The sequence below is a fragment of the Phyllobates terribilis genome, unplaced genomic scaffold (genome assembly GCF_046119375.1).
Source record: "Phyllobates terribilis strain yellow unplaced genomic scaffold, ASM4611937v1 Scaffold_3__8_contigs__length_932513732, whole genome shotgun sequence".
NCBI lineage: Eukaryota > Metazoa > Chordata > Amphibia > Anura > Dendrobatidae > Phyllobates > Phyllobates terribilis.
This window is the reverse complement of record NW_027362763.1, coordinates 634,215,593-634,234,496: the sequence shown is the minus strand read 5'-3', so window position 1 is coordinate 634,234,496 and position 18,904 is coordinate 634,215,593.

Here is an 18,904-nt window from a genome sequence, read left to right as displayed (position 1 = left end):
TTTTTGGACTTAGTCATTTTTCCGGAGTTTATCAGACTTTCAGATAGGGCAAATGTCAGTGAGCGTTCCGATTTCAGTTCCAGAGCGATTTTCCCAATGAGTCCTTGATATTTAGTCATTTTCAGCCAATTTTTTGGTTTTTTGAAAATGTCACTTTTTTGTGAAAATATCCACTAAATGAGGGAACAATATGTGTGAGGGTACCCCAGGAGAGTTCCAAATGTGTGTGGGTAGAATATATATCCCACGGGGGTAAAATTGAAAAAAGTTGAAAACATTTTTTTTTTGGACTTAGTCATTTTACCGGCGTTTATCAGACTTTCAGATAGGGCAAATGTCAGTGAGCGTTCCGATTTCAGTTCCAGAGCGATTCGCCCAATGAGTCCTTGATATTTAGCCGTTTTCAGCCAATTTTCTGGATTTTTGAAAATGTCACTTTTTTGTGAAAATATCCACTAAATGAGGGAATAATATGCGTGAGTGTACCCCAGGAGAGTTCCAAATGTGTGTGGGTAGAATATATATCCCACGGGGGTAAAATTGAAAAAAGTTGAAAACATTTTTTTTTGGGACTTAGTCATTTTTCCGGAGTTTATCAGACTTTCAGATAGGGCAAATGTCAGTGAGCATTTCGATTTCAGTTCCAGAGCGATTTGCCCAATGAGTCCTTGATATTTAGTCGTTTTCAGCCAATTTTCTGGATTTTTGAAAATGACACTTTTTTGTGAAAATATCCACTAAATGAGGGAATAATATGTGTGAGGGTACCCCAGGAGAGTTCCAAATGTGTGTGGGTAGAATATATATCCCACGGGGGTAAAATTGAAAAAAGTTGAAAACATTTTTTTTTGGGACTTAGTCATTTTTCCGGAGTTTATCAGACTTTCAGATAGGGCAAATGTCAGTGAGCGTTCCGATTTCAGTTCCAGAGCGATTCTCCCAATGAGTCCTTGATATTTAGTCATTTTCAGCCAATTTTTTGGTTTTTTGAAAATGTCACTTTTTTGTGAAAATATCCACTAAATGAGGGAACAATATGTGTGAGGGTACCCCAGGAGAGTTCCAAATGTGTGTGGGTAGAATATATATCCCACGGGGGTAAAATTGAAAAAAGTTGAAAACAGTTTTTTTTGGGACTTAGTCATTTTTCCGGAGTTTATCAGACTTTCAGATAGGGCAAATGTCAGTGAGCATTCCGATTTCAGTTCCAGAGCGATTTGCCCAATGAGTCCTTGATATTTAGTCGTTTTCAGCCAATTTTCTGGATTTTTGAAAATGACACTTTTTTGTGAAAATATCCACTAAATGAGGGAATAATATGTGTGAGGGTACCCCAGGAGAGTTCCAAATGTGTGTGGGTAGAATATATATCCCACGGGGGTAAAATTGAAAAAAGTTGAAAACATTTTTTTTTGGGACTTAGTCATTTTTCCGGAGTTTATCAGACTTTCAGATAGGGCAAATGTCAGTGAGCGTTCCGATTTCAGTTCCAGAGCGATTCGCCCAATGAGTCCTTGATATTTAGTCATTTTCAGCCAATTTTTTGGATTTTTGAAAATTTTACTTTTTGTGAAAATATCCACTAAATGAGGGAATAATATGTGTGAGGGTACCTCAGGAGAGTTCCAAATGTGTGTGGGTAGAATATATATCCCACGGGGGTAAAATTGAAAAAAGTTGAAAACATTTTTTTTTGGGACTTAGTCATTTTTCCGGAGTTTATCAGACTTTCAGATAGGGCAAATGTCAGTGAGCGTTCCGATTTCAGTTCCAGAGCGATTCGCCCAATGAGTCCTTGATATTTAGTCATTTTCAGCCAATTTTTTGGATTTTTGAAAATTTCACTTTTTGTGAAAATATCCACTAAATGAGGGAATAATATTTGTGAGGGTACCTCAGGAGAATTCCAAATGTGTGTGGGTAGAATATATATCCCACGGGGGTAAAATTGAAAGAAGTTGAAAAATTTTTTTGGGGGGATTTAAGTCATTTTTCCAGCGTTTATCAGACTTTCAGATAGGGGAAATGTCAGTGAGCGTTCCGATTTCAGTTCCAGAGCGATTCGCCCAATGAGTCCTTGATATTTAGTCATTTTCAGCCAATTTTTTGGATTTTTGAAAATTTCAGTTTTTTGTGAAAATATCCACTAAATGAGGGAACAATATGTGTGAGGGTACCCCAGGAGAGTTCCAAATTTGTGTGGGTAGAATATATATCTCACGGGGGTAAAATTGAAAAATTTGAAAACATTTTTTTTTTGGACTTAGTCATTTTTCCCGAGTTTATCTGACTTTCAGATAGGGCAAATGTCAGTGAGCGTTCCGATTTCAGTTCCAGAGCGATTCGCCCAATGAGTCCTTGATATTTAGTCGTTTTCAGCCAATTTTTTGGTTTTTTGAAAATGTCACTTTTTTGTGAAAATATCCACTAAATGAGGGAGCAATATGTGTGAGGGTGCCCCAGGAGAGTTCCAAATGTGTGTGGGTAGAATATATATCCCACGGGGGTAAAATTGAAAAAAGTTGAAAACATTTTTTTTTTGGACTTAGTCATTTTACCGGCGTTTATCAGACTTTCAGATAGGGCAAATGTCAGTGAGCGTTCCGATTTCAGTTCCAGAGCGATTCGCCCAATGAGTCCTTGATATTTAGCCGTTTTCAGCCAATTTTCTGGATTTTTGAAAATGTCACTTTTTTGTGAAAATATCCACTAAATGAGGGAATAATATGCGTGAGCGTACCCCAGGAGAGTTCCAAATGTGTGTGGGTAGAATATATATCCCACGGGGGTAAAATTGAAAAAAGTTGAAAACATTTTTTTGGGGGATTTAAGTCATTTTTCCGGCGTTTATCAGACTTTCAGATAGGAGAAATGTCAGTGAGCATTCCGATTTCAGTTCCAGAGCGATTTGCCCAATGAGTCCTTGATATTTAGTCGTTTTCAGCCAATTTTCTGGATTTTTGAAAATTTCATTTTTTTGTGAAAATGTCCACTAAATGAGGGAATAATATGTGTGAGGGTACCCCAGGAGAGTTCCAAATGTGTGTGGGTAGAATATATATCCCACGGGGGTAAAATTGAAAAAAGTTGAAAACATTTTTTTTTGGGACTTAGTCATTTTTCCGGAGTTTATCAGACTTTCAGATAGGGGAAATGTCAGTGAGCGTTCCGATTTCAGTTCCAGAGCGATTCGCCCAATGAGTCCTTGATATTTAGTCGTTTTCAGCCAATTTTTTGGATTTTTGAAAATGTCACTTTTTTGTGAAAATATCCACTAAATGAGGGAACAATATGTGTGAGGGTGCCCCAGGAGAGTTCCAAATGTGTGTGGGTAGAATATATATCCCACGGGGGTAAAATTGAAAAAAGTTGAAAACATTTTTTTTTTGGACTTAGTCATTTTTCCGGAGTTTAGCAGACTTTCAGATAGGGCAAATGTCAATGAGCATTCCGATTTCAGTTCATGAGCGATTTGCCCAATGAGTCCTTGATATTTAGTCGTTTTCAGCCAATTTTTTGGATTTTTGAAAATTTCACTTTTTGTGAAAATATCCACTAAATGAGGGAACAATATGTTTGAGGGTACCCCAGGAGAGTTCCAAATGTGTGTGGGTAGAATATATATCCCACGGGGGTAAAATTGAAAAAAGTTGAAAACATTTTTTTTTGGACTTAGTCATTTTTCCGGAGTTTATCAGACTTTCAGATAGGGCAAATGTCAGTGAGCGTTCCGATTTCAGTTCCAGAGCGATTCTCCCAATGAGTCCTTGATATTTAGTCATTTTCAGCCAATTTTTTGGTTTTTTGAAAATGTCACTTTTTTGTGAAAATATCCACTAAATGAGGGAACAATATGTGTGAGGGTACCCCAGGAGAGTTCCAAATGTGTGTGGGTAGAATATATATCCCACGGGGGTAAAATTGAAAAAAGTTGAAAACATTTTTTTTTTGGACTTAGTCATTTTACCGGCGTTTATCAGACTTTCAGATAGGGCAAATGTCAGTGAGCGTTCCGATTTCAGTTCCAGAGCGATTCGCCCAATGAGTCCTTGATATTTAGTCATTTTCAGCCAATTTTTTGGATTTTTGAAAATTTTACTTTTTGTGAAAATATCCACTAAATGAGGGAATAATATGTGTGAGGGTACCTCAGGAGAGTTCCAAATGTGTGTGGGTAGAATATATATCTCACGGGGGTAAAATTGAAAAAAGTTGAAAACATTTTTTTTTGGGACTTAGTCATTTTTCCGGAGTTTATCAGACTTTCAGATAGGGCAAATGTCAGTGAGCGTTCCGATTTCAGTTCCAGAGCGATTCGCCCAATGAGTCCTTGATATTTAGTCATTTTCAGCCAATTTTTTGGATTTTTGAAAATTTCACTTTTTGTGAAAATATCCACTAAATGAGGGAATAATATGTGTGAGGGTACCTTAGGAGAATTCCAAATGTGTGTGGGTAGAATATATATCCCACGGGGGTAAAATTGAAAGAAGTTGAAAAATTTTTTTGGGGGGATTTAAGTCATTTTTCCAGCGTTTATCAGACTTTCAGATAGGGGAAATGTCAGTGAGCGTTCCGATTTCAGTTCCAGAGCGATTCGCCCAATGAGTCCTTGATATTTAGTCATTTTCAGCCAATTTTTTGGATTTTTGAAAATTTCAGTTTTTTGTGAAAATATCCACTAAATGAGGGAACAATATGTGTGAGGGTACCCCAGGAGAGTTCCAAATTTGTGTGGGTAGAATATATATCTCACGGGGGTAAAATTGAAAAATTTGAAAACATTTTTTTTTTGGACTTAGTCATTTTTCCGGAGTTTATCTGACTTTCAGATAGGGCAAATGTCAGTGAGCGTTCCGATTTCAGTTCCAGAGCGATTCGCCCAATGAGTCCTTGATATTTAGTCGTTTTCAGCCAATTTTTTGGTTTTTTGAAAATGTCACTTTTTTGTGAAAATATCCACTAAATGAGGGAACAATATGTGTGAGGGTACCCCAGGAGAGTTCCAAATGTGTGTGGGTAGAATATATATCCCACGGGGGTAAAATTGAAAAAAGTTGAAAACATTTTTTTTTTGGACTTAGTCATTTTACCGGCGTTTATCAGACTTTCAGATAGGGCAAATGTCAGTGAGCGTTCCGATTTCAGTTCCAGAGCGATTCGCCCAATGAGTCCTTGATATTTAGCCGTTTTCAGCCAATTTTCTGGATTTTTGAAAATGTCACTTTTTTGTGAAAATATCCACTAAATGAGGGAATAATATGCGTGAGCGTACCCCAGGAGAGTTCCAAATGTGTGTGGGTAGAATATATATCCCACGGGGGTAAAATTGAAAAAAGTTGAAAACATTTTTTTTTGGGACTTAGTCATTTTTCCGGAGTTTATCAGACTTTCAGATAGGGCAAATGTCAGTGAGCGTTCCGATTTCAGTTCCAGAGCGATTCGCCCAATGAGTCCTTGATATTTAGTCATTTTCAGCCAATTTTTTGGATTTTGGAAAATTTTACTTTTTGTGAAAATATCCACTAAATGAGGGAATAATATGTGTGAGGGTACCTCAGGAGAGTTCCAAATGTGTGTGGGTAGAATATATATCCCACGGGGGTAAAATTGAAAAAAGTTGAAAACATTTTTTTTTGGGACTTAGTCATTTTTCCGGAGTTTATCAGACTTTCAGATAGGGCAAATGTCAGTGAGCGTTCCGATTTCAGTTCCAGAGCGATTCGCCCAATGAGTCCTTGATATTTAGTCATTTTCAGCCAATTTTTTGGATTTTTGAAAATTTCACTTTTTGTGAAAATATCCACTAAATGAGGGAATAATATGTGTGAGGGTACCTCAGGAGAATTCCAAATGTGTGTGGGTAGAATATATATCCCACGGGGGTAAAATTGAAAGAAGTTGAAAATTTTTTTGGGGGGGATTTAAGTCATTTTTCCAGCGTTTATCAGACTTTCAGATAGGGGAAATGTCAGTGAGCGTTCCGATTTCAGTTACAGAGCGATTCGCCCAATGAGTCCTTGATATTTAGTCATTTTCAGCCAATTTTTTGGATTTTTGAAAATTTCAGTTTTTTGTGAAAATATCCACTAAATGAGGGAACAATATGTGTGAGGGTACCCCAGGAGAGTTCCAAGTTTGTGTGGGTAGAATATATATCTCACGGGGGTAAAATTGAAAAATTTGAAAACATTTTTTTTTTGGACTTAGTCATTTTTCCGGAGTTTATCTGACTTTCAGATAGGGCAAATGTCAGTGAGCGTTCCGATTTCAGTTCCAGAGCGATTCGCCCAATGAGTCCTTGATATTTAGTCGTTTTCAGCCAATTTTTTGGATTTTTGAAAATGTCACTTTTTTGTGAAAATATCCACTAAATGAGGGAACAATATGTGTGAGGGTACCCCAGGAGAGTTCCAAATGTGTGTGTGTAGAATATATATCCCACGGGGGTTAAATTGAAAAAAGTTGAAAACATTTTTTTTTTGGACTTAGTCATTTTTCCGGAGTTTATCAGACTTTCAGATAGGGCAAATGTCAGTGAGCGTACCGATTTCAGTTCCAGAGCGATTCGCCCAATGAGTCATGATATTTAGTCGTTTTCAGCCAATTTTTTGGATTTTTGAAAATGTCACTTTTTTGTGAAAATATCCACTAAATGAGGGAACAATATGTGTGAGGGTACCCCAGGAGAGTTCCAAATGTGTGTGGGTAGAATATATATCCCACGGGGGTAAAATTGAAAAAAGTTGAAAACATTTTTTTTTTGGACTTAGTCATTTTACCGGCTTTTATCAGACTTTCAGATAGGGCAAATGTCAGTGAGCGTTCCGATTTCAGTTCCAGAGCGATTCGCCCGATGAGTCCTTCATATTTAGCCGTTTTCAGCCAATTTTCTGGATTTTTGAAAATGACACTTTTTTGTGAAAATGTCCACTAAATGAGGGAATAATATGTGTGAGGGTACCCCAGGAGAGTTCCAAATGTGTGTGGGTAGAATATATATCCCACGGGGGTAAAATTGAAAAAAGTTGAAAACATTTTTTTGGGGGATTTAATTCATTTTTCCGGCGTTTATCAGACTTTCAGATAGGGCAAATGTCAGTGAGCGTTCCGATTTCAGTTCCAGAACGATTCTCCCAATGAGTCCTTGATATTTAGTCGTTTTCAGCCAATTTTTTGGATTTTTGAAAATGTCACTTTTTTGTGAAAATATCCACTAAATGAGGGAACAATATGTGTGAGGGTACCCCAAGAGAGTTCCAAATGTGTGTGGGTAAAATATATATCCCACGGGGGTAAAATTGAAAAAAGTTGAAAACATTTTTTTTTTGGACTTAGTCATTTTACCGGCGTTTATCAGACTTTCAGATAGGGCAAATGACAGTGAGCGTTCCGATTTCAGTTCCAGAGCGATTCGCCCAATGAGTCCTTGATATTTAGCCGTTTTCAGCCAATTTTCTGGATTTTTGAAAATGTCACTTTTTTGTGAAAATATCCACTAAATGAGGGAATAATATGTGTGAGGGTACCCCAGGAGAGTTCCAAATGTGTGTGGGTAGAATATATATCCCACGGGGGTAAAATTGAAAAAAGTTGAAAACATTTTTTTGGGGGATTTAAGTCATTTTTCCGGCGTTTATCAGACTTTCAGATAGGGGAAATGTCAGTGAGCATTCCGATTTCAGTTCCAGAGCGATTCGCCCAATGAGTCCTTGATATTTAGTCGTTTTCAGCCAATTTTCTGGATTTTTGAAAATTTCAGTTTTTTGTGAAAATATCCACTAAATGAGGGAATAATATGTGTGAGGGTACCCCAGGAGAGTTCCAAATGTGTGTCGGTAGAATATATATCCCACGGGGGTAAAATTGAAAGAAGTTGAAAAAATTTTTTGGGGGGATTTAAGTCATTTTTACGGAGTTTATCAGACTTTCAGATAGGGGAAATGTCAGTGAGCGTTCCGATTTCAGTTCCAGAGCGATTCGCCCAATGAGTCCTTGATATTTAGTCATTTTCAGCCAATTTTTTGGATTTTTGAAAATTTCACTTTTTGTGAAAATATCCACCAAATGAGGGAATAATATGTGTGAGGGTACCTCAGGAGAGTTCCAAATGTGTGTGGGTAGAATATATATCCCACGGGGGTAAAATTGAAAAAAGTTGAAAACATTTTTTTGGGGGATTTAAGTCATTTTTCCGGCGTTTATCAGACTTTCAGATAGGGGAAATGTCAGTGAGCATTCCGATTTCAGTTCCAGAGCGATTCGCCCAATGAGTCCTTGATATTTAGTCGTTTTCAGCCAATTTTCTGGATTTTTGAAAATTTCAGTTTTTTGTGAAAATATCCACTAAATGAGGGAATAATATGTGTGAGGGTACCCCAGGAGAGTTCCAAATGTGTGTGGGTAGAATATATATCCCACGGGGGTAAAATTGAAAAAAGTTGAAAACATTTTTTTTTGGGACTTAGTCATTTTTCCGGAGTTTATCAGACTTTCAGATAGGGCAAATGTCAGTGAGCGTTCCGATGTCAGTTCCAGAGCGATTCGCCCAATGAGTCCTAGATATTTAGCCGTTTTCAGCCAATTTTCTGGATTTTTGAAAATGACACTTTTTTGTGAAAATATCCACTAAATGAGGGAATAATATGTGTGAGGGTACCACAGGAGAGTTCCAAATGTGTGTGGGTAGAATATATATCCCACGGGGGTAAAATTGAAAGAAGTTGAAAAAAATTTTTTTGGGGATTTAAGTCATTTTTCCGGCGTTTATCAGACTTTCAGATAGGGGAAATGTCAGTGAGCGTTCCGATTTCAGTTCCAGAGCGATTCGCCCAATGAGTCCTTGATATTTAGTCATTTTCAGCCAATTTTTTGGATTTTTGAAAATTTCACTTTTTGTGAAAATATCCACTAAATGAGGGAATAATATGTGTGAGGGTACCTCAGGAGAGTTCCAAATGTGTGTGGGTAGAATATATATCCCACGGGGGTAAAATTGAAAAAAGTTGAAAACATTTTTTTTTGGGACTTAGTCATTTTTCCGGATTTTATCAGACTTTCAGATAGGGCAAATGTCAGTGAGCGTTCCGATTTCAGTTCCAGAACGATTCGCCCAATGAGTCCTTGATATTTAGTCGTTTTCAGCCAATTTTTTGGATTTTTGAAAATATCACTTTTTTGTGAAAATATCCACTAAATGAGGGAACAATATGTGTGAGGGTACCCCAGGAGAGCTCCAAATGTGTGTGGGTAGAATATATATCCCACGGGGGTAAAATTGAAAGAAGTTGAAAAAATTTTTTGGGGGGATTTAAGTCATTTTTCCGGCGTTTATCAGACTTTCAGATAGGGGAAATGTCAGTGAGCGTTCCGATTTCAGTTCCAGAGCGATTCGCCCAATGAGTCCTTGATATTTAGTCGTTTTCAGCCAATTTTTTGGATTTTTGAAAATGTCACTTTTTTGTGAAAATATCCACTAAATGAGGGAACAATATGTGTGATGGTACCCCAGGAGAGTTCCAAATGTGTGTGGATAGAATATATATCCCACGGGGGTAAAATTGAAAAAAGTTGAAAACATTTTTTTGGGGGGATTTAAGTCATTTTTCCGGCGTTTATCAGACTTTCAGATAGGGCAAATGTCAGTGAGCGTTCCGATTTCAGTTCCAGAGCGATTCGCCCAATGAGTCCTTGATATTTAGTCATTTTCAGCCAATTTTTTGGATTTTTGAAAATTTCACTTTTTGTGAAAATATCCACCAAATGAGGGAATAATATGTGTGAGGGTACCTCAGGAGAGTTCCAAATGTGTGTGGGTAGAATATATATCCCACGGGGGTAAAATTGAAAAAAGTTGAAAACATTTTTTTGGGGGATTTAAGTCATTTTTCCGGCGTTTATCAGACTTTCAGATAGGGGAAATGTCAGTGAGCATTCCGATTTCAGTTCCAGAGCGATTCGCCCAATGAGTCCTTGATATTTAGTCGTTTTCAGCCAATTTTCTGGATTTTTGAAAATTTCAGTTTTTTGTGAAAATATCCACTAAATGAGGGAATAATATGTGTGAGGGTACCCCAGGAGAGTTCCAAATGTGTGTGGGTAGAATATATATCCCACGGGGGTAAAATTGAAAAAAGTTGAAAACATTTTTTTTTGGGACTTAGTCATTTTTCCGGAGTTTATCAGACTTTCAGATAGGGCAAATGTCAGTGAGCGTTCCGATGTCAGTTCCAGAGCGATTCGCCCAATGAGTCCTAGATATTTAGCCGTTTTCAGCCAATTTTCTGGATTTTTGAAAATGACACTTTTTTGTGAAAATATCCACTAAATGAGGGAATAATATGTGTGAGGGTACCACAGGAGAGTTCCAAATGTGTGTGGGTAGAATATATATCCCACGGGGGTAAAATTGAAAGAAGTTGAAAAAAATTTTTTTGGGGATTTAAGTCATTTTTCCGGCGTTTATCAGACTTTCAGATAGGGGAAATGTCAGTGAGCGTTCCGATTTCAGTTCCAGAGCGATTCGCCCAATGAGTCCTTGATATTTAGTCATTTTCAGCCAATTTTTTGGATTTTTGAAAATTTCACTTTTTGTGAAAATATCCACTAAATGAGGGAATAATATGTGTGAGGGTACCTCAGGAGAGTTCCAAATGTGTGTGGGTAGAATATATATCCCACGGGGGTAAAATTGAAAAAAGTTGAAAACATTTTTTTTTGGGACTTAGTCATTTTTCCGGATTTTATCAGACTTTCAGATAGGGCAAATGTCAGTGAGCGTTCCGATTTCAGTTCCAGAACGATTCGCCCAATGAGTCCTTGATATTTAGTCGTTTTCAGCCAATTTTTTGGATTTTTGAAAATATCACTTTTTTGTGAAAATATCCACTAAATGAGGGAACAATATGTGTGAGGGTACCCCAGGAGAGTTCCAAATGTGTGTGGGTAGAATATATATCCCACGGGGGTAAAATTGAAAGAAGTTGAAAAAATTTTTTTGGGGGATTTAAGTCATTTTTCCGGCGTTTATCAGACTTTCAGATAGGGGAAATGTCAGTGAGCGTTCCGATTTCAGTTCCAGAGCGATTCGCCCAATGAGTCCTTGATATTTAGTCGTTTTCAGCCAATTTTTTGGATTTTTGAAAATGTCACTTTTTTGTGAAAATATCCACTAAATGAGGGAACAATATGTGTGATGGTACCCCAGGAGAGTTCCAAATGTGTGTGGATAGAATATATATCCCACGGGGGTAAAATTGAAAAAAGTTGAAAACATTTTTTTGGGGGGATTTAAGTCATTTTTCCGGCGTTTATCAGACTTTCAGATAGGGCAAATGTCAGTGAGCGTTCCGATTTCAGTTCCAGAGCGATTCGCCCAATGAGTCCTTGATATTTAGTCATTTTCAGCAAATTTTTTGGATTTTTGAAAATTTCACTTTTTGTGAAAATATCCACTAAATGAGGGAATAATATGCGTGAGGGTACCTCAGGAGAGTTCCAAATGTGTGTGGGTAGAATATATATCCCACGGGGGTAAAATTGAAAAAAGTTGAAAACATTTTTTTTTGGGACTTAGTCATTTTTCCGGAGTTTATCAGACTTTCAGATAGGGCAAATGTCAGTGAGCGTTCCGATTTCAGTTCCAGAGCGATTCGCCCAATGAGTCCTTGGTATTTAGTCGTTTTCAGCCAATTTTTTGGATTTTTGAAAATGTCACTTTTTTGTGAAAATATCCACTAAATGAGGGAACAATATGTGTGAGGGTACCCCAGGAGAGTTCCAAATGTGTGTGGGTAGAATATATATCCCACGGGGGTAAAATTGAAAGAAGTCGAAAAAATTTTTTTTTGGGATTTAAGTCATTTTTCCGGCGTTTATCAGACTTTCAGATAGGGGAAATGTCAGTGAGCGTTCCGATTTCAGTTCCAGAGCCATTCGCCCAATGAGTCCTTGATATTTAGTCATTTTCAGCCAATTTTTTGGATTTTTGAAAATGTCACTTTTTGTGAAAATATCCACTAAATGAGGGAATAATATGTGTGAGGGTACCTCAGAAGAGTTGCAAATGTGTGTGCGTAGAATATATATCCCACGGGGGTAAAATTGAAAAAAGTTGAAAACATTTTTTTGGGGGGATTTAAGTCATTTTTCCGGCGTTTATCAGACTTTCAGATAGGTCAAATGTCAGTGAGCATTCCGATTTCAGTTCCAGAGCGATTCGCCCAATGAGTCCTTGATATTTAGTCGTTTTCAGCCAATTTTCTGGATTTTTGAAAATTTCAGTTTTTTGTGAAAATATCCACTAAATGAGGGAATAATATGTGTGAGGGTACCCCAGGAGAGTTCCAAATGTGTGTCGGTAGAATATATATCCCACGGGGGTAAAATTGAAAGAAGTTGAAAAAATTTTTTGGGGGGATTTAAGTCATTTTTCCGGCGTTTATCAGACTTTCAGATAGGGCAAATGTCAGTGAGCGTTCCGATTTCAGTTCCAGAGCGATTCGCCCAATGAGTCCTTGATATTTAGTCATTTTCAGCCAATTTTTTGGATTTTTGAAAATTTCAGTTTTTTGTGAAAATATCCACTAAATGAGGGAATAATATGTGTGAGGGTACCTCAGGAGAGTTCCAAATGTGTGTGGGTAGAATATATATCCCACGGGGGTAAAATTGAAAAAAGTTGAAAACATTTTTTTTTGGGTCTTAGTCATTTTTCCGGAGTTTATCAGACTTTCAGATAGGGCAAATGTCAGTGAGCGTTCCGATTTCAGTTCCAGAGCGATTCGCCCAATGAGTCCTTGATATTTAGCCGTTTTCAGCCAATTTTCTGGATTTTTGAAAATGACACTTTTTTGTGAAAATGTCCACTAAATGAGGGAATAATATGTGTGAGGGTACCCCAGGAGAGTTCCAAATGTGTGTGGGTAGAATATATATCCCACGGGGGTAAAATTGAAAAAAGTTGAAAACATTTTTTGGGGGGATTTAAGTCATTTTTCCGGCGTTTATCAGACTTTCAGATAGGGGAAATGTCAGTGAGCATTCCGATTTCAGTTCCAGAGCGATTCGCCCAATGAGTCCTTGATATTTAGTCGTTTTCAGCCAATTTTCTGGATTTTTGAAAATTTCAGTTTTTTGTGAAAATATCCACTAAATGAGGGAATAATATGTGTGAGGGTACCCCAGGAGAGTTCCAAATGTGTGTGGGTAGAATATATATCCCACGGGGGTAAAATTGAAAAAAGTTGAAAACATTTTTTTTTGGGACTTAGTCATTTTTCCGGAGTTTATCAGACTTTCAGATGGGGCAAATGTCAGTGAGCGTTCCGATTTCAGTTCCAGAGCGATTCGCCCAATGAGTCCTAGATATTTAGCCGTTTTCAGCCAATTTTCTGGATTTTTGAAAATGACACTTTTTTGTGAAAATATCCACTAAATGAGGGAATAATATGTGTGAGGGTACCACAGGAGAGTTCCAAATGTGTGTGGGTAGAATATATATCCCACGGGGGTAAAATTGAAAGAAGTTGAAAAAAATTTTTTGGGGGATTTAAGTCATTTTTCCGGCGTTTATCAGACTTTCAGATAGGGGAAATGTCAGTGAGCGTTCCGATTTCAGTTCCAGAGCGATTCGCCCAATGAGTCTTTGATATTTAGTCATTTTCAGCCAATTTTTTGGATTTTTGAAAATTTCACTTTTTGTGAAAATATCCACTAAATGAGGGAATAATATGTGTGAGGGTACCTCAGGAGAGTTCCAAATGTGTGTGGGTAGAATATATATCCCATGGGGGTAAAATTGAAAAAAGTTGAAAACATTTTTTTTTGGGACTTAGTCATTTTTCCGGATTTTATCAGACTTTCAGATAGGGCAAATGTCAGTGAGCGTTCCGATTTCAGTTCCAGAACGATTCGCCCAATGAGTCCTTGATATTTAGTCGTTTTCAGCCAATTTTTTGGATTTTTGAAAATGTCACTTTTTTGTGAAAATATCCACTAAATGAGGGAACAATATGTGTGAGGGTACGCCAGGAGAGTTCCAAATGTGTGTGGATAGAATATATATCCCACGGGGGTAAAATTGAAAAAAGTTGAAAACATTTTTTTTTGGGACTTATTCATTTTTCCGAAGTTTATCAGACTTTCAGATAGGGCAAATGTCAGTGAGCGTTCCGATTTCAGTTCCAGAGCGATTCGCCCAATGAGTCCTTGGTATTTAGTCGTTTTCAGCCAATTTTTTGGATTTTTGAAAATGTCACTTTTTTGTGAAAATATCCACTAAATGAGGGAACAATATGTGTGAGGGTACCCCAGGAGAGTTCCAAATGTGTGTGGGTAGAATATATATCCCACGGGGATAAAATTGAAAGAAGTTGAAAAAATTTTTTTTGGGGGATTTCAGTAATTTTTCCGGCGTTTATCAGACTTTCAGATAGGGGAAATGTCAGTGAGTGTTCCGATTTCAGTTCCAGAGCGATTCGCCCAATGAGTCCTTGATATTTAGTCGTTTTCAGCCAATTTTTTGGATTTTTGAAAATTTCAGTTTTTTGTGAAAATATCCACTAAATGAGGGAATAATATGTGTGAGGGTACCCCAGGAGAGTTCCAAATGTGTGTGGGTAGAATATATGTCCCACAGGGGTAAAATTGAAAAAAATTGCAAAAAATTTTTTTTTCTGACTTTGTCATTTTACCGTCGTTTATCAGACTTTCAGATAGGGGAAATGTCAGTGAGCGTTCCGATTTCAGATCCAGAGCGATTCGCCCAATGAGTCCTTGATATTTAGTCATTTTCAGCCAATTTTTTGGATTTTTGAAAATTTCACTTTTTGTGAAAATATCCACTAAATGAGGGAATAATATGTGTGAGGGTTCCTCAGGAGAGTTCCAAATGTGTGTGGGAAGAATATATATCCCACGGGGGTAAAATTGAAAAATGTTGAAAAAATATTTTTTTGGGATTCAGTCATTTTTCTGGCGTTTATCAGACTTTCAGATAGGGGAAATGTCAGTGAGCGTTCCGATTTCAGTTCCAGAGCGATTCGCCCAATGAGTCCTTGATATTTACTCGTTTTCAGCCAATTTTTGGGATTTTTGAAAATGTCACTTTTTTGTGAAAATATCCACTAAATGAGGGAATAATATGTGTGAGGGTACCCCAGGAGAGTTCCAAATGTGTGTGGGTAGAATATATATCCCACGGGGGTAAAATTGAAAAAAGTTGAAAATATTTTTTTTTTGGACTTAGTCATTTTTCTGGCATTTATCAGACTTTCAGATAGGGGAAATGTCAGTGAGCGTTCCGATTTCAGTTCCAGAGCGATTCGCCCAATGAGTCTTTGATATTTAGTCATTTTCAGCCAATTTTTTGGACTTTTGAAAATTTAACTTTTTGTGAAAATATCCACTAAATGAGGGAATAATATGTGTGAGGGTACCCCAGGAGAGTTCTAAATGTGTGTGGGTAAAATATATATCACACAGAGGTTAAATTGAAAACAGTTGAAAAAAATTTTTTTTTGGACTTAGTCATTTTTCCGGCGTTTATCAGACTTTCAGATAGGGGAAGTGTCAGTGAGCGTTCTGATTTCAGTTCCAGAGCGATTCGCCCAATGAGTCCTTGATATTTTGTCGTTTTCAGTCAATTTTCTGGATTTTTGAAAATTTCACTTTTTTGTGAAAATATCCACTAAATGAGGGAATAATATGTGTGAGGGTACCCCAGGAGAGTTCCAAATGTGTGTGGTTAGAATATATATCCCACGGGGGTAAAATTGAAAAAAGTTAAAAACATTTTTTTTTGGACTTAGTCATTTTTCTGGCGTTTATCCGACTTTCAGAAAGGGGAAATGTCAGTGAGTGTTCCGATTTCAGTTCCAGAGTGATTCGCCCAATGAGTCCTTGATATTTAGTCGTTTGCAGCCAATATTTTGGATTTTTGAACATTTCACTTTTTTGTGAAAATATCCACTAAATGAGGGAATAATATGTGTGAGGGTACCCCAGGAGAGTTCCAAATGTGTGTGGGTAGAATATATATCCCACGGGGGTAAAATTGAAAAAAGTTAAAAAAAATTTTTTTTTGGACTTGGTCATTTTTCCGGCGTTAATCAGACTTTCAGATAGGACAAATGTCAGTGGGCGTTCCATTTCAGCTCCAGAGCGATTCGCCCAATGAGTCCTTGATATTTAGTCGTTTTCAGCCAATTTTCTGGATTTTTGAAAATTTCACTTTTTTGTGAAAATATCCACTAAATGAGGGAATAATATGTGTGAGGGTACCCCAGGAGAGTTCCAAATGTGTGTGGTTAGAATATATATCCCACGGGGGTAAAATTGAAAAAAAGATGAAAATTTTTTGGGGAGTATTTAGTCATTTTTCCTGCGTTTATCAGACTTTCAGATAGGACAAATGTCAGTGAGCGTTCCGATTTCAGTTCCAGAGCGATTCACCCAATGAGTCCTTGATATTTAGTCATTTTCAGTCAATTTTCTGGATTTTTGAAAATTTCACTTTTTTGTGAAAATATCCACTAAATGAGGTAATAATATGTGTGAGGGTACCTCAGGAGAGTTCCAAATGTGTGTGGGTAGAATATATATCCCACGGGGGTAAAATTGAAAAAAGTTGAAAACATTTTTTTTTGGGACTTAGTCATTTTTCCAGATTTTATCAGACTTTCAGATAGGGCAAATGTCAGTGAGCGTTCCGATTTCAGTTCCAGAACGATTCGCCCAATGAGTCCTTGATATTTAGACGTTTTCAGACAATTTTTTGGATTTTTGAAAATGTCACTTTTTTGTGAAAATATCCACTAAATGAGGGAACAATATGTGTGAGGGTACGCCAAGAGAGTTCCAAATGTGTGTGGGTAGAATATATATCCCACGGGGGTAAAATTGAAAAATGTTGAAAACATTTTTTTTTTGGACTTAGTCATTTTATCGGCGTTTATCAGACTTTCAGATAGGGCAAATGTCAGTGAGCGTTCCGATTTCAGTTCCAGAGCGATTCGCCCAATGAGTCCTTGATATTTAGTCGTTTTCAGCCAATTTTTTGGATTTTTGAAAATGTCACTTTTTTGTGAAAATATCCACTAAATGAGGGAACAATATGTGTGAGGGTGCCCCAGGAGAGTTCCAAATGTGTGTGGGTAGAATATATATCCCACGGGGGTAAAATCGAAAGAAGTTGAAAAAATTTTTTTGGGGGATTTAAGTCATTTTTCCGGCATTTATCAGACTTTCAGATAGGGGAAATGTCAGTGAGCGTTCCGGTTTCAGTTCCAGAGCGATTCGCCCAATGAGTCCTTGATATTTAGTCATTTTCAGCCAATTTTTTGGATTTTTGAAAATTTCACTTTTTGTGAAAATATCCACTAAATGAGGGAATAATATGTGTGAGGGTACCTCAGAAGAGTTCCAAATGTGTGTGCGTAGAATATATATCCCACGGGGGTAAAATTGAAAAAAGTTGAAAACATTTTTTTGGGGGGATTTAAGTCATTTTTCCGGCGTTTATCAGACTTTCAGATAGGGCAAATGTCAGTGAGTGTTCCGATTTCAGTTCCAGAGCGATTCGCCCAATGAGTCCTTGATATTTAGTCGTTTTCAGACAATTTTCTGGATTTTTGAAAATTTCAGTTTTTTGTGAAAATATCCACTAAATGAGGGAATAATATGTGTGAGGGTACCTCAGAAGAGTTCCAAATGTGTGTGCGTAGAATATATATCCCACGGGGGTAAAATTGAAAAAAGTTGAAAAAAAATTTTTTTTGGACTTAGTCATTTTTCCGGCGTTTATCAGACTTTCAGATAGGGCAAATGTCAGTGAGCGTTCCAATTTCAGCTCCAGAGCGATTCGCCCAATTAGTCATTGATATTTAGTCGTTTTCAGCCAACTTTCTGGATTTTTGAAAATTTCACATTTTTGTGAAAATATCCACTAAATGAGGGAATAATATGTGTGAGGGTACCCCAGGAGAGTTCCAAATGTGTGTGGGTAGAATATATATCCCACGGGGATAAAATTGAAAGAAGTTGAAAAAAATTTTTTTGGGGGATTTCAGTAATTTTTCGGGCGTTTATCAGACTTTCAGATAGGGGAAATGTCAGTGAGTGTTCCGATTTCAGTTCCAGAGCGATTCGCCCAATGAGTCCTTGATATTTAGTCGTTTTCAGCCAATTTTTTGGATTTTTGAAAATTTCAGTTTTTTGTGAAAATATCCACTAAATGAGGGAATAATATGTGTGAGTGTACCCCAGGAGAGTTCCAAATGTGTGTGGGTAGAATATATGTCCCACAGGGGTAAAATTGAAAAAAATTGCAAAAAATTTTTTTTTCTGACTGTCATTTTACCGTCGTTTATCAGACTTTCAGATAGGGGAAATGTCAGTGAGCGTTCCGATTTCAGATCCAGAGCGATTCGCCCAATGAGTCCTTGATATTTAGTCATTTTCAGCCAATTTTTTGGATTTTTGAAAATTTCACTTTTTGTGAAAATATCCACTAAATGAGGGAATAATATGTGTGAGGGTTCCTCAGGAGAGTTCCAAATGTGTGTGGGTAGAATATATATCCCACGGGGGTAAAATTGAAAAAAGTTGAAAACATTTTTTTTTGGACTTAGTCATTTTACCGGCTTTTATCAGACTTTCAGATAGGGCAAATGTCAGTGAGCGTTCCAATTTCAGCTCCAGAGCGATTCGCCCAATTAGTCTTTGATATTTAGTCGTTTTCAGCCAACTTTCTGGATTTTTGAAAATTTCACTTTTTTGTGAAAATATCCACTAAATGAGGTAATAATATGTGTGAGGGTACCCCAGGAGTGTTCCAAATGTGTGTGGGAAGAATATATATCCCACGGGGGTAAAATTGAAAAATGTTGAAAAAATATTTTTTTGG